The 14828-nt window shown below is 43.8% G+C and overlaps 1 long non-coding RNA gene across 1 annotated transcript; it reads left to right on the forward strand.

The window, feature by feature from the left end:
* The first annotated feature begins 749 nt into the window (after positions 1-749).
* On the forward strand, positions 750-13292 carry LOC309862251. Its single transcript, XR_014310383.1, has 3 exons — positions 750-875; positions 2214-2377; positions 12083-13292. It is a non-coding gene; the product is annotated as an uncharacterized lncRNA (long non-coding RNA).
* The last annotated feature ends 1536 nt before the right edge of the window (positions 13293-14828 follow it).

Here is a 14828-nt window from a genome sequence, read left to right on the forward strand (position 1 = left end):
GCAGAACCTGGCAGTTCTGTACTCTCTCTCTTTCTCTGTCTCTCTCTCCTGCAGCAGAGAAGCTGGAGACAAATTCTTGCCGTTGTATTTGCAGGGGTAAGCTATTTCATGCATCACTGTGATTCCACTTTTCGCCCATGCCTACAAGATACCTGCACCACAGGGCTGCGTATTTTAACAAAATCCTGTTATTATTGGAGCTCTGACCCGATTTTGTTTCTATATTCTGAAGTAGAAAAGACTCCAGTGGCATGAAATTAGCAACACATTCTGCTAGTGTGTTAATTGTGTGAGAGTTTTGGCAGGAGAATCTCTAAGCACTACATGGAATTTATTTTTTATTTAAATTTGGTAGTGATTTCACATTGTGTTTAAAGAGAGGTACCATGGCTGAAAACACTTGGGATTTACGGTATGTTCAGAAAAAGAAAAAAAAATCTGTCTAATGCAGTGGTGCAGAAGGAATTATGTAATTTCTTCACTTAACAGGGAAGCTGCTAGCGTTGATTTCTAATTCATTACAAGAAATTGGCATTCCCAGGCAGTGGTTTGGGACGTCCTTGACCCCAGTACAGTATCCAAATGCTGTTGTACCCAGCCAGTTGCTCACATAAAAGCAAAAACACATGAAAAAGAGAAAGTCAAAATCTCCCAGGACGGAGTGGCTGTTTTTCTCTAATGGATACCCCTTCTGAATCCCCCAGAGACCAAAGGGGACTTTAAATGACCATGGTTGTCCTCGAGAACATGTGGATGTGGGAGCAATTCCCAGAAAGGGGAAGGTGGGCAGACAAGCCAACAGATGTGTCCCACTAAAGAGGGTGGACTCCTACTCTTATCTCAGTGACAGAAGACAGCTCTGAAAGAGGAAAAAGGTAAAATAATGATGACTAAGTACTTACTGTCTACCAGCTATTGGATTGGCTGACCTATATCATCTTATTACCCTTGCCACATACTAGATATGTGATCCTCTGCTCCCAGGCCCTTGCCTACCTCCTCTCCCCACACTTCCCTCCTTGCCTGTCACCCACCACACCCCAGTCTTCTGAGAGGCTCTGAGCTGCCCTGACTGGCAAGGAGCTCCTCCTTGGCCTTCATTCACTGCGTGGCTCAGTATAGCAGTTCAAACCAGGACAGACAGGGCTCTTCTGCCTAGTATTACTGCTTCTGTAATAAGTCCTTCTCTAGAATAACAAGCATGGCCTGAATTTGATTTGTGGTGTCAAGTAGAAAGACACAGATTATGACTCCAATTCCAGCTTCCTTGGGAAGATGATGTACTCCGAAATTCTGGGCATCCACCCCCAGGCCATTTTCTATAAAATAGCCAGGATGACCTTTTTAAAACACAAATATTTGACCTTTCCTGACTGTAAAATGGTGATAACTGTCAGGGCATTCTGTGAAGTTGGGTAGGCTGAGCCCTTTGTAAAAGTGCCCAAGGGAGGGGCAGGTGGGTGCCCAATCTTCTCCCTGTTCTCTCTGCCAAGCCACGCCCTCCCCTGTTGCCAGGCCCTCCCCCTTCCCCAACTCAGAGATCACATTGGCCCTGAGTTCAGGGTGCTTTTTGTGATTTATGTGTCCAGAGGGTTTGTGTGTGAGAGAGAATGGCTTGGTTTAGGGAGAGGGACATGTGCTTTTCTAATTCACACAAAGGTTTTGTAGTAACAGCAACTGCCCTGAAGTTGAACCTACTTCACTGAGTTATTATGCTAGACAAATGTGAAAATTTAAATAAAATGGAGGTTCCCTCTGGGAGTTGAAATTTGAACCCTGGCTGTCAGTCTTTAAAGCTACTATCCTAACCCCTGTTGTTCCCTGGAATACGGAGAAGAGAAGCTCTCAGGGGGGATCTACGGATAGGAAATTCTTTGGGCAGCAGGCTTTCTGGGAAAAGCTTCACAGACGTGGGAAGGTGCAGTCTCTCCCATTAGGGCCAGAATTAGGCCAACCAAAGCCAACCACCTCGTTCATGTTGCCCATCTCACCTAGCTAGATCCTCACTTCCTTTGACCTTCAAAAAAGTGTTGTAAAACTTTGGATGAGAACATTTGTCTTAGGAGAGGGGAATTTACGGGAAAAGGTTATGCTTGGTGTCTGACCTCTGTTTCAAGTAGATTCATTCCAAGCTACCTACTTGATAGGTAAGGTGTAGAGATAAGGAAAATGAGATTTTAATGTGATAATCTGTCACTATTCTTCCTTATCAGATCATTCCCTTTGCTGGCCCTTGGACTGAATACTTGGCACAGCAGTTTGGAACCAGAACATCCCTTAAAAATAATCTACTTCAATGGTTGGCATCCAAGAGCCCCTTAAGGGTGGCGTCTTCACATGACCTTTTAATGTCTGTATCTCTGATCTTCTCAGTGTGGTAAGTTGGCATGGACTCACTCAAAGATCCATTTCTTTGTCTTTGACTAGAACTTTGGTAATTTAATATGTTAAAACTGTGGGCATCTCATGTTAAGTTCTGGCTAGCAGCTAGATCTTTCATTGATAAAAAATGAAAATGAAATCCCTCTGATCTAAAATCCCACTTGGGGTTCATGGCACCGTCCTGCTTCTCAGACCAGGGTTTAGTTCCACCACACCAAACTGTCATTTTCTTGACATTTAGCTCAGTGAAGAATTTTGTTGGATAATTAGTTTCCAATCACACAGCTTGAATTTCAATACAATAGTTTTTTTTCCAAATTCCATTTTAAAGGAAACTTAAGCTACTGTAAATTGAAAACCAGATCATTTAGCATCAATAGAAACAAACACTGTGGAAACAAAACACTGCGCCTGAATTTCAGCTAGCTATGGTTGCTTACTGGAGATCTCAACCAGATGCCTATTCACTCATTGTCAAGGAGAGGAATGGGAGAGATGAGGCCATAGTGGAATCCTGTTAAGAAAAAAGTGGTGCTAACTGAGGCTCTCTCTAGAATTCTTATGGAAACACAATAAAAAAGGGAATACTTTTCTCACAAAAATATTTCATGTTCCTGCTACCTTCACCCTAAGGAAGAAATGATATGTTGCAGAGGTTGTAAAAGAAGTCAGAAATGGAGCTTCTGCCATCAACCACTGTCTTCCCCTTTCCAGACCTATCCAAGGACATGACCCTTTTCCCTCTTGTTGAATCATCTCTACATTTTCCTTTCCTGTGCTCGTTGATCCTTTTTTCTCATTTGCTCCCCTCTTCTAGGACCCTGTTTCTACTCTGCTAGGTCTCAAGGCATGGGGTTCCCAGTTGGCTGGTGAGGGGGCTTTGAGTTTTAGAGACAGAAAAAGAGAGAGGAGTAGAGGCAGAGAGCTGGTGGTGGTGCTACACAGATCCATTGTTCAGGAATATCAGGTGTGATATTCCTGCTCAATCATCCAGGTTTATTTCGTTCTCCTCCCCATTTCCACTATGCCCTGTGAGTACAACCGAGCCTCAGCATTAACTCTGACACCCTGAGGAAGCCCTTCTGTCCCTTTCTCCCTTGCCCCCCCTTCCCTGTGACTCTGCTCCTCCATAACAAGCAGGATGATCTCCTTTTGTCCTCTCTACACTTCACTCTGTCTTGCCTTCCTAAAGCATTCATAAATTGCAACACTATTCCAGCATTCAATTATGTAATCTAGAAAGATTAGTTATTTGCCCAACATTTTCTATCCTGTGCACCACCCTGCCTCAGCAAATTTTGGAGAGTTAACCATCAGAAGCCAAAGAGAATGTGGTTATAGGTACCAGCTTCCTTGTTACCTGAATCTTCTCAATTATTCCCCCCTGCTCTGAGTCCCTTGTGTTTTGTTTATGCTGCAAAGCCCTGATTATCTAAAGCTCTCTTATCCAGAAACTGTTTTACAACCTGGAATGAGGTTGTGCTACTGGATATGTTTTATTTACTTTGAAAACTCTCTAGCTCACCTGAACCCCTGCTTGTCTGACTTCATTCAATGCCTGTCTAGATTCTTCAGATCTTCAGGGCTTTGGGGAGCCCCATTCCATTTCCTTATTGTTTAACCTCTGCAGCAGAGCAACTCTGATTTCAGCCTCTCCTTCTACGGTAGAGACACGTGCTGTGTTATCTGAATCCCACAGTTGTTCCCCTAGCTTTGTTCTTACCTACTTTTAAAAGCCCACATTAAAAACATAAGAAATGGACTTTTTGAACCTCCTTTGGTATTCTGAGGCAATACAGCCAAAGGGAAAGAATGCTGTCCTGCATTAGGCCCCTATGTTCTTGGGTTGGTTCTGTAGTTTTAAGTTGTAGCTTAAAACAAGTCCCTGAATTCCCATGTATTGCCATTTCTCAATCAGCCAGTTGTGGGTAATAGTATCTAAGCTTCCTTATTAGCTGATGTTCTGTCAAATACAGAGAGTATAGCTTTAGAGAAGTTTACAGGGGACTATCATTTTTATAATTAATCTAGAGGAGTCCTTAATAATTATGTTAATAAAATCTCATATTTGGCAAAAGAATGATGATGATGATGATGATAAGCGTTAATGGAAAACTGGCATCAGATTGAGGCTTTCTCTGGACAATTCAGAAATGCTGATTTCCAGCAGATGAGCACCCTCACTCTTCTTGAACACTTCCCATAACAGAAAGATCACTACTACCTTTAAAAGTTTCCATTACTGAACTCTTAGATATTTCTTTCTTGCATAAGGCCAAAAATACCCTTTGGGAAATTTTCACCTGCTTTTCCTTCTGTGATTCAATTTGCCAACCATTCACCAAGCAGATCCTATATTCAAAGTTCTGTGTCAGTCATCTAGGGTTACAAAGATTAAGTCAGCTTGGTTTCTATACTTAAGATCTTTGCAAATAGTCTACAAATGAAAGGCTGCATGTTGTGCTGTACAGAGATACTCCACTATTAGCCAAAATGTAGGAATAGAGACTTACTCTCTTATCTGGAACAACCAAAATGATGAACAAAATTTGTGCAACAGTAGTTTTTAAAAACATTGGATATTAGACAATCAAAACCACTGACTCCCAAGAGATGGGGAATAAACAATTGCCCCTACACAAGCTTATTGCCTTGAAAGACTTTTCAGGCCCTTGTGCAAAGGTGGGAATTCCAGGCACAGGAATCCAGTGGACTCCCTGCAAGAAGATGGGGGTGATTCCTGGAGACTAAGGCAACTAGAGTTTGAAGAACAGACTACTGAAGAGGGGAGAGTTGCACAGAGTACCAGACATCTACAGAGGGCCCCCTTTGGATATTCAGCAGAGCATTGATCAAGGAATGCATGTGAGTAAGCTACCCCATGAGGAAGTTACCACCCAGAAAAATTAGAGGGAGCAGGACCATGAATAATGCCTGTTTCCACCAGCCACACTGGAAAGCATCATAATTCATTGGGCATTGGGTAGAGTGCTCAGAAGTTGTTCAAACCCCGCCCCCTGGGCTCAGGACTGAAAAATAATTTACCCTAGACTAAACACAGTTCTGGTTCCACCTAACAAATCTTAAAAACAAGACCCAAAAGGAGCAAACTGTTTACAAGCAATTTAACTGTATCCCAGAACAAAGCTCAAGAATATTTATAGGAATACAAAAATAGCCAGAACCCAGCAAAAAAAAAAAAAATTCACAAAGTATGGCATCCAGTAAAAAAAAAAAATGACCAGTTATGCAAGGAGGCAGTAAAATATGACCAATAATGAGATCAACTAGCAACCAATCCAAAGCAACTCAGAACTGACACAGATGTTAGAGTTAACAGACAAGGACATTCAAATGATTATTGAAACTGTATTCCAGGTAGTCAACTCGTGAAGCACAAACATGGGAGATATTTAAAAGACCCAGGATGAACTTCTACGATGAAAACTACACTTTCTGAGATTAAAAATTACACTGAATGGATTGAATTATAGACTGGATATTGTGAGAAAAAAACCTTTAAAGAACTTTAATAAATAGCAGTAGACACTCTATCTAATTAAACATAGAGAGAAAAAAAAGAATGAAAAAAAAGGAGACTCACTGCTCTTTGGAACAATTTCAAGCAGTCCACCATCCATGTAATTGGGGTCTACAAGGAGAGTAGATGAAAAAGGGGAAGTAGAAAAAGAACTGGACCCTAAACATGGGAAATGTAAAGCAAACCAACAAACATAATAAAGAAATTGTTCAAACCAATGCTAAAGAGAAAAATCTCAAAAGCAATCATAAGAAAATGACATATTATGTACAGAGGAACAAAAGCAAAAGAATGGCAGCAATTTCTCATAAAAACAATGCCAGTGAGAAAACAGTAATGTCTTTAAAGATAAACAACTGTCAACCTAGAATTCTATACCCAGTGCAAATACCTTTCAGAAATGAAGACAAAGTAAAGACTTTTTAGGCAAAAGAAGAAAGACTTTGTCACCAGGAGACCCACACTACAAGAAATGTTAAAGGAAGTCCTTCAGGCAGAAGGAAAAATACCTTATCTACACAAAGGAATAAAGACCCCTGGAAGGGGTAAGTATATCAGACATTTTAAAGTAGCTAAGGGTTTCTAAAAGATAATTGGATGTTTAAACAGCAACAAAAAATAATGTAAAGGGAGTCTGGTAATATATATAAAGGAAATATATGACAAAAATAGCATGAAGCCCTAGAGGGGAGAAATGGATATATCCTATCATAAGGTTCTTAAGCTACATGTGAAGAACAGCATAACAAAACAAAGAGTTTTAGCTAAAAGACAATGAAGGAGATCAGACAGAATCATAAAAAAATACTCAACCTAAAAGAAAGGCAGAAATAGAGGAATCAGGGAACACATAAAGGATGGGAAAAATAGATCTCGTCATCCGTTCTGGACTCAAAGGAAAAAACTATATCTCCCTTTCCAGAGTTAAACAGTTTCCTTTTATGTGGAAATGTTGCCAAGGGCTCATCTGAAGTGGGTGCTTCACAAGATGATGCTTGTCCTCCTTAAGGTACGACCTTGCCCTCCTCTCATTACCAACAACTAGGGTCAGCTCTAAGCACAGTCTAATTCAGGAAATAGGATTCCTTCTCACTGTACACCAAAGAAGTTGCAAGGCCTGACAAACATTGGCAGAAACAAGCAAAAACACTCAGGGAAGTGCACGTGGAAAGGGTGGGACAATGGAGGCCTGAAGATAATGATGAATGGGAAGAAGTCACTCATATGGGAGCATCCTTCCTTGACTCAGGATTTAACATCCTGGCAAAAACATCAGGATCCAGTCATAATGCATTGCCGGCATGACTTTTCAAAACTTGGATACAACAATGGGTTATAGCAAATAAGACAGAGTTGCTAGAATGAACTTGGCAGACTGTCAATGAGGGGCCAAGGTTGGGGGGGTGGATTTATTACTGAGATCAGAAAAGTCCCCATCTGTTTATATTCCCCAGGAATTCCCAGAGGAGATTTCTTTGGCTAAAGCAATAAGAAATGCAGTGATGAAAAAAGCACTGGTAACTCCAGCAGTGGCTGTCCCCTGCACCCTGGGGTTGATAGGAAGAAATGGTGCCATAAGTCTATGCTCCTTCACATCAGTAAGAATGAAAGAATTCTGGAATGTCAGAGGTTTGCATTTCTTAAGTGACAGGAGAAGGTATTTGTGATTGTTATATGGGGACAAGGGATGGAAGATGCTTTGACCCTTAGACACCTGTGGCAGCAGCTAAAAGGCCAGCATGTTCCCAACGACAAGACAGATTAACAGCCAACTAAGATAGTACCTGACGTAGAATTGCAAAAAGAAATTGTGAGCTAGCACAAGCACAACTCAAAGGAGATTCAGTAGGTCCGCAGAGCCACCTTGTAGTTATTTCCCCCTTCCCCACGTGCATAATTTGGATAAACAAAGTAGCTGGCAGTATCCTTCCACTGGTTCCTTGACTTACAGCTTAAGAGCTATGAGGTAGGAAGAGCCAAGTGGAAGCCTCTGAAACTATCCATCTGCAATCCCACCAGCCAAGAGAGTAAACCCAAGTCAACACTGCATCTGTAAGAGAGTTAAGGCCATTATCAAGGACAAAGTACCCAGGGATGACATTCTCCATCACATCCATGTATAATCCACCTGCACGGCCCTCGAAATATTAACAGATCATGAAGGACGTTAGTGGACTACCATAAACATAACCAAGTGGTAGCCCCAATCTCAGTTGTTGAGCTATAAATGATATCTTTACTGAAACAGATCAACATAGCCTCTGGCATTCCTATGTTGCTATTGATCTGGTGAACATATTCTTTTCAACCCATCATCAATAACCAGGATCAAAAGTAGGTCTCATTTAAGTGGGAAGGACATCAGTACACATTCAGAATCTTGCTTAAGGCTATGTGAAACCTCTCATGCAATGGCGAAGTAGACTGTAGGGATCTTAACTGCCTTAATATGTGGGACATGATCCTGATAACATCATGTGGATTTAACCAGGGAAACAGAAACTGCAAGTCATGTGGCAGAGAAATTAAACCCCTCATAGATACCCCAATCTGCCACATCACTGACATTGTCGGGAGTCCAGTGATCTGAGGGGGTGCTGCTGCACCATCTTTGAGGTAATGAACAAATGTTCGAACTTGTACCTTATTCCAGTCTTCTATTGCTGCATAACAAACCACAGAAAAACCCAGTGAGGCACAACCACTACCATGTTACTGTGTTCGCTGGTTCTGAGGGTCAGACATTTGTAATGTCTTGTTTCAGCTTCTCGATTTCTGCCAGCTTTTTCTGGGTTCTGTGGTAGAATTAAGTCTTGATGCCATAAGGTATCCATTTGTATATGAAAAACTAATTTCTCTCCTGTGTGTCTAGGATGGTACTACTTATGTACTGTACTTGGGAGAATGGGGGGAAAAAAAAGTCACTCAAACTACCTTCTGTCTCCTGTGGTTCAAAAGAAGAACCTCAGTTGAGAAAGGTTGGCTGGAGCTTTAGGTGGGGAAACTCTACCAGCTGGGCATGACTCAAACTGGACAAGAATCTTAGGGAGTCATTTCACCTATATTTCTAGTGCCTGGGCTGGGACACTTGAAGGCTAGTCTCAGGGAGGACTGTCAGCCAGAACACGGATACCATGGCCTTACATGCGTGGGAGTTCCAACTGTGACTTCTTCACAGTGTGGCAGCTTCAGGATAGTTGGAAGAGCAAGTGTTTCAATGAATAAGGGGGAAGCTACACAGCCTTTTATGACATAGTCTCTGAAGTCACAGAAGATATCTTTTGCTGTCTTCGCTTTGTTGAAGCAGTAAAAACCCTACCCAGATTCCAGAAGAGGGACATGGACCTCATTTCTTGATGGCAGGAGTGTCAAAGAATTTTGAGGTCTTTTAAAACCACTAAAAATCTTTAGAAATTAGTGGCAGCATATACCACTCTTGGGAATTCTGCTCTGATTCATTTGTTGGGTGACTTGGAAGGCTGCCAGGTTTATTAGAGCAAATCTACAGTGAATCTTGCCACACAGTTCCTATGACCAGTAGAACTCTTGGTGCTATTTACTGTGAATAAAGGTGTGTGTGTGTGTGTGTGTGTGTGTGTGTGTGTGTGTGTGTGTGTGTGAAGTCTCTGTCAAGCCTAATAAAAAGAGTTGCAGCACAGATCCTAGAGCTCTAGTGCTCGACTTTCCTTCTGCAGCAGAAAACTAAAAACCATTTGAAAAGCAGTTCCTGAGCCCCAAAGGATCTTGGGACATCAAGTGGCCATGCAGCCAGATGACCATGCTGAGTTGGTCAGACGCAGCAGTAGTATGACATCATACATGGTAATGGTTCACTTGAGATTGGGTCAGAAGGGATCCAAAGGACACAGGAAGTTTTGTCTCAGATTCCTGTGTTGTCCACCTCCCTTGCTCAGTTCACACCTAAGGCCTTATAGTTAGTTCCCTACAGCCAACAAATGAGGAAAAAACTTGGACCTAACTAGGTTGATGGGTTGTCTTGACAAGTTAGTGCCTGCATTCACTGGGCTGCCATACCATAGCCCTGTTCATGGTGGCCCTGAAGAATAGTGAAGGTCATGCCTCCCAATGAGCAGAGCTGTGAACAATGCACTTGTTCATTCACTTTACGGGTAGGGGGAAACCATCTGAGTTACGAGTATATCTAGACCCAGGAGCAGTGGCAAATGGCTTGCTGGTTGGGTCAAAACCCCAAAGGCTTGAAGTCAGGAGATAAGAAGATGAGACAAGGTAGAGAAAATCACATAGATGGACTTCTGCTACTGGACACATAGCGCCTGGCTCCCCAGCTCAATACCAGGCATACCAGAGCACCTCCCCAACAAGGGTGGCACCAAACCACTATGGACAAGATGTCTTGAGCAAGCCAGCTAGCCTGTCTCCTTAGCCCCTCCAGGACTTGCATGACAGAGGGGACATGGGGAAGGGACAGAGGGTCTGCATGGCCCCAACAGTAGGACTGCCATCTCACTAAGACCAGTCTAGCAACCGCTGTACTGAATCACTGAACCTGCTGTATTGGTCACCAGAGAGATGGGCAGGGAACCCTCCATATGGCACATGTTCCTTAAGGAAACCAGTCAGTCTCTTGGAAATAGGTTTTTTTCCATCAGGCACCCTCTAGTCCTGAGGAAACACTGATTCAGCCTTACCAGAAGTGGATATGGTTTTGCCTTCCCTGACCCAGTGTCTGCCAACACTACCATTGACTTAGCCATTTTGATATATGTGCACATCTAGATGTTTGAGGAGTTAACACCCCAGGGGCAACCCTTGACCAGTTTGTGCCAGGAGCCATGAAATGATCCATCCTTTCTCTCCTTGAGAGGATGGTGCTCAAAGATCCAAGGAGCATGGAGCCCATTTGACTGCACCAGCAACCAGCTCAACAAGTACGTTGGATTGTCCTGACATCTCTTACTCCCCCAATTCCTGTGCCTGCATTTCCCAAATCAACCACCTCCATCATCCTCCTTTCTCAGACTCTGCTTTCTGAGAGAACCCAGGCTAAGACACTATCTCAGACCTCTTCATAAAACATGAATTTTCTGTGAAGTTAGATGCACACATGCGATAATTCAAGCAGTCTTCTACTCACATGGACACAAAGGTCCCTTGTTTGCTTGCTTGCTTGTTTTTAGAAAAGGAAAAAACTGGAGCGATGTATCAGGTTCCTGTTTAGGGTATGATAGATTCTGTTTGTGGATGCAATGCCCATCACACTGGGCTTCAGGCAGCCTGTGCAGGTGGTGCCGTGCACAGGGGACTTGACTGTGAGTGGGCGGGCCTTCCCTCACCAACTAGAGTCCTATCAATGGGCTGCATCTGCCCAGAGGAAGGGGTGCCTACTTCTAATTCTCAGAAGGCACAGTGGCTCATGAAGTCCTGTACCTAAAAGCACTTCCACCCCAGGAGGCCACATCCCTTCTACCCAGGAAAACCATTCTAGAGACCAGCAAAGGAGGGCAAAGTTGGGGCCTTTTGCCTGGTTGGTGGCACAGCTTTGAGACTGCTCTTGTGGGTGGTACCTCATATCTCACTGTAAAATGAAAGATGAAACTGATGAAAAATCTAGTTATAACTCCTCTAGGAGGAAGCCAAGAAATTTCAAGGAATACAAGACCGAGCAGCAGATACTCACTTACCCCTGCCTACCTCTCACCTACTGCTGGAGTTCCACGCACCTGCAGGAAGTGACCCAGGAGGAAGTGAGATCTGAAAGGTGGATGAGATTTCTGCACTGTCACCTGCACAACAGGGACACTGTCCCAAAATGTGACAGACTTGTTTTGCATTTTAGGCAGGCTGAGTGCCTACCTCCACTTCAAACTCGAGGAGGTAATTCTACCCTCTTGGCTTCCAAGTAGCAGGGAGGGAAAGAGTGGCTCTTTTGTATGATCTTGGGATCCCACTTCTTGGTCAAAATCCCAATTTTGCTGCTTATCAGCTCCGTGACATGAGGCAAATACTTTAACATCTCCATGCCTCAGTTTCTTTATGTGGAAACTGAGGACTATAGCAACTAACCTTTACTGACTGCTCGCTGTGTGCCAAGCCCAGTTCAGAACTCTTATAAATTTACTAATTTCTTCCTCATAATGATCCCCTGAACAAGACATTATTCTTGTGCCCATTTTACAGATGAGAAAAGAGAGTCACGCAGCTGGCAAATGGCAGAGGCATCATTCAAACCCGGTGGCTGGCTCCACTATTCTACTCTCAGCCACACGATAAAGTGGCAAACATTACCTCCTTCGCAGGGTTTGTTGAGAGATGCAGGTGAGTTCATCATGTGGAGTACTTAGAGCACATAGTGCAGGCCCCTGTTCAACTAATGTGAGCTGCTGCCCTCCTCCCGTTCGGCTGTCATTCAGGGCTGCTGGCGAGGACGCTGAAGTGGTAGAGGGCACAGGTGTAGAGGGGGAATAGCAGGTACCAGCCTGGGAGAGCTGGGGTGACTTGGGTCTACTTTTTCCTGGCAGTCCCCCTGCCGCTCCAGGCAACATGGGGGAATGCACAATTCTCTCCTGTGTGTAACAGTCCACAAAGAATTTCTGGGCTCCCTCCGGGCCAGGTAACCTGTGATCCCATCTCCCATGCTTCTGAAGCTCCGAACACAAGCAGAGAAACCCGATCTCTCACCTCCTGTTGCCCCAACAGGCTCTTCCTTTCTGTTTCAGTTTCCTGACTAGGAGACCTCTCTTTTCTCCAGGGGACTGACACTGGGGATTGTGCTCCCTGTGCTTGCTGTACATCCGCTTGTCAGACCCACTTCCTGCTTTCTCTGCTCTGTTCTGTGCACTAGCAGGCTAACCTCTGCGAACCGTTCTCCTTGACTCCTTTGTCAGCAGGCTTCCTGTTGGGCTTGACCAATGGGAGGCACCAGCAAGAAAGAAGGCAGGAGAGGAGGGGTCAGAGGATTTCTTCCCTCCTGGGGTCCTATAAGGGCTGTGAGACTTCGCCACTCCAGCTTCTGCCGAGGGGATCCCTCCTCCACAGCACCTGCCCCTGGCCTCTGGGAACGGTTTCCTCCTCTTGTCCCTTCACCCTAGTGGTGCTTGTGGCTTCCCCCTACGCTGGTGTCTGGGTGCTCCCACCCCTGTCTGCTCCCTTTACCCATTTCACACCCCTGTAAACTGTGCCTTAATTCACGCTTTGCATTTCCACCATCTGGGTGAACTCAGGTCCCTTCCAGGACCATGGCTGATACGCTCACACACAAGGGGACCACTTTATCCAGGAAGCCCAGAGGTGGGGCTGTATCTGTTCCATTAATTATTATTCCAAAAGCTAATCTGAGTGAAAATGTTACCTAGTACATTTGTTAATGTTGATTAACATTAAAATTTAGAAATGAGGGGCACCTGGGTGGCTCAGTGGGTTAAAGCCTCTGCCTTCAGCTCAGGTCATGGTCTCAGGGTCCTGGGATCGAGCCCCACATCGGGCTCTCTGCTCAGCCAGGAGCCTGCTTCCTCCTCTCTCTCTCTCTGCCTGCCTCTCTGCCTCCTTGTGATCTCTCTGTCAAATAAATAAATAAAATATTTTTAAAAAATAAAAATAAAAAAATAAAATTTAGAAATGATAGATGAGCATAAGAAAGAAAACAAATGCCACCCGTATTCTCAGCACAGAGAGATAAGCAGTGTGTTGCCACACACATTTTTCCTTATCACAAAGGAATCACCTTGCATTTCACCTTCCTTTACTGGCTTAAACACAGTACGAATAATTTTCTTCCTCAACAAATACACTTCAGGGACACGTAGGTGCCTCAGTCGGTTAAGCGCTTGCCTTCAGCTCCAGTCATGATCCTGGGCTCGTGGGATCAAATACTGCCTTGGGCTCCCTGCCCAGTGGAGGGTCTGTGTATCCCTCTCCTTCTGCTCCTGCCCTCCACCCCCCAGCACTTGTGCACTCTCTCTCTCTCACAAATAAATAAAATCTTTAAAATAAATAAATAAATAAACTTCAACACTAATGGAGTTACTTCTAAAACCGCTAACTCAAACTTCCTAATGGCTGCATAATAGTCCACATAGGGCTACTCCTATACTTTTAATCAGCCCTCTACTGACATTCAGTTAGGTTCCAATTTTTCTTTATTATAAACACTGTTGCAATAAACACCCTTGTACAATATAAAATCCTTGAAAATAGAACCGATAAACATTTTCCAGCAAAACTTGCACATATGCTGCGGCAGCGGGGTCACCCCCTCTCAAGAGATAATAATATCTGCCTTCCCTGCCTCCTACTGATGTTGTGAGGTTCCACTGAGAAAATGGAGACGTCAGTCCTCTGTACACTGTAACGTGTGTGGGGTGACTCTTCCCTGTGATCGAATTCTTTCACAACGACCCCGCAAGGCAAGCATGGTGGATACATCCTCGAGGCACACTGTACCAACAATTTGGCCAGACATGAAGAACTGAAGGCTTACTTTTAGGCTTTTATACATGATGTCTCTGTAGCACAACAAAGTGTTGTGCATAAGAAAAGCAGCCTCCCAGCACCAGAGTAAACGCCCAGCTGGCAGTGCATTCGATCTGTTCTGGTGCATGTTAACTCATGCTGTCCCTTCCAGAAGGTCATGTCAAACAACTGAAGGAATCTGATTCATCCAAGAGGTCTGTGGGACTCAGAGGTCCCTCCCTGCCAGTGTTGGTTAGCCCACTCTAATGCTTATTAGTCATTAGAACTACCTTCCAGTCCTATCCAGTCTCTTCTAAAAAGCACTTTAGATTTAAAAAAAAAAAAAAAAATTGCTTGATTAAAAAAACTGAGCAATAGTTTAGCTTTTTTTTTTAATTGGGACTTTTATGTCAAGTGGGGAAGCTACATTGACATTTCATAGAAAAACCGCCCCATCGCTGAGAAGGTGCTCCAT

This window comes from Mustela nivalis (assembly GCF_964662115.1).
Source record: "Mustela nivalis genome assembly, chromosome: 3".
NCBI classification, from domain to species: domain Eukaryota; kingdom Metazoa; phylum Chordata; class Mammalia; order Carnivora; family Mustelidae; genus Mustela; species Mustela nivalis.